The following is a 2058-nucleotide window of genomic DNA, read 5'->3' on the forward strand; positions in this document are numbered from 1 at the left end:
TAATCCTGACGCATGCGCTTCCCCGTGGAGTCTTATTTTCATCCAAAATGTATGGACTAAGACGCATCAAAGAGGTTAAGAGTCAAAACAGGGGCTGTTACTGGAGGAAGGATGTTGAGAAGACCCACTCTACGGTCAGGTCAGTCTGATTCTTTTAAAGTCTCAGCTTACATGTGACTTAAAACACTAATTTTCTTGGGCGGTGCCTGTGGCTCAAAAGAGTAGGGCAGAGGCCCCATATGCCAGAGGTGGTGGGTTCAAACCCAACCCTGGCCAAAAAAACAAAAACAAAAACTGCAAAAAACAGAACACTAATCTTCTTCATTTAGTTATGAAACTAAATAAATTTTGATAACAATAAAAATAATTTACTACTATCAAAGGTAGGGAAATTTATCCTAAAGGAGGTGGATTTTATTTATTTAACTGTATTTTGGATTAGCATGAGCATATAAATTATTAGGGTACCAACACAAGGTCCGTGTTGTAGTTGTGCCCCTCCCCCAGGAGGTGTGGCTTGTCCCCTCACATTGTGTCCATTACTTGGGAGCACCCACCACCCTCCCCCTCCCTCTCTCTCCTTTCTCCTCCCCCTTCCCCCAGCTTGAATTAAATTGAGTTTTTCTCTTCTGTGAGCGTGTATTAATTTGTCTACTAGTTTCATATTAGTATTGAATACATTGGATACGTGCTTTCCTATTCTTGCGATACTTTACTAAGGAGAATGTCCTCCAACTCTATACAGATTGATAGAAAAGATGTCAAGTGTCCATCTTTTTAAAAGGCCGAATAGTATTCCATGGTGTGCATAGACCACAGTTTATTAATCTGTTCCTGGGTTCATGGTCACTTGAGTCGATTCTGCATCTTGGTCATTGTAAATTGAGCTGTGATAAATAATCTAGTGAAAATACCCTTATGATAATTTTTTTTTTCTTTTGAGTAGATACCTAGTAATGGGGTTGTGGGATCAAAGGGAAGGTCTGTTTTGAGTTCTTTGAGGATTCCCCACACATCTTTCCAAAGAGGCTGCATTAGTTTGCCATCCAACCAATGGTGTAAAAGGATTCTCAAGGGAAGTAGATTTTAGAATTAGGGAACTAAAGTTTACTCAGAGAAGCTATCTACTAATGTAAGTAAAAAAAAAAAAAAAGGATAAAGAGTAAGATAAAGAATCATAAAATAGCATGTAAGCAAATATTTAATTTTAGCCTGAAATCTTAAAGGCTGTCTCTTAAAAGGAGATTGTGATGTATGACTTTTTTGATGATAAGCTGTAATCTATTGGCTGGGATTTTGTTGAGAATTTTTGCATCTATATTCATTAGTGAAATTGGTATGAAGTTTTCCTTTTTAGTTGGGTCTTTTCCTGGTTTTGGTATCAGGGTGCTGTTTGCTTCATACAACATGTTGGGGGAAGATTTCTTCCTCCTCAATTTTTTGGAATAATTTCTGCAGTACAGGAATAAGCTCTTTTTTGAAGGTTTGCTAGAATTCTGGTGTGAAGCCATCTGGACTAGGACATTTTTTGTTGGGGGATTTTTTATTGTTTCTTTGATCTCAGTGCTTGAAATTGGTCTATTTAGGAGCTCTATTTCTTCCTGGCTAAGTCTAGGGAGCAGGTTTGATTCCAAATATTGATCCATTTCCATCACATTGTCAAATTTCTGGGCATAGAGTTTCTGGTAATATTCAGAGATAATCTCTTGTATCTCTGTGGCATCAGTTGTTATTTCCCCTTTATCATTTCTGATTGAGGTTACTAGAGATTTTACTTTTTTATTTCTAGTTAGTCTGGCCAAAGGTTTATCTATTTTGTTTATTTTTTCAAAAAACAGCTCCTTGTTTCATTAATTTTCTGAATGATTCTTTTGTTTTCAATTTCATTGACCTCTGATTTAATTTTGGATGTTTCTTTTCTTCTGCTGGGTTTAGGCTTAGATTGTTCTTCTTTTTCCAATTCCATAAGATGGCTTGTGAGTTTGTTGATGTGCTCTCTTTTTGTTTTTTGGATGGAGGCATCTAAAGTGATACATTTCCTCTCAGGACTGCTTTTGC

This window comes from Otolemur garnettii, unplaced genomic scaffold, assembly GCF_000181295.1.
Source record: "Otolemur garnettii isolate 467f Iridium unplaced genomic scaffold, OtoGar3 scaffold00143, whole genome shotgun sequence".
NCBI classification, from domain to species: Eukaryota; Metazoa; Chordata; class Mammalia; order Primates; family Galagidae; genus Otolemur; species Otolemur garnettii.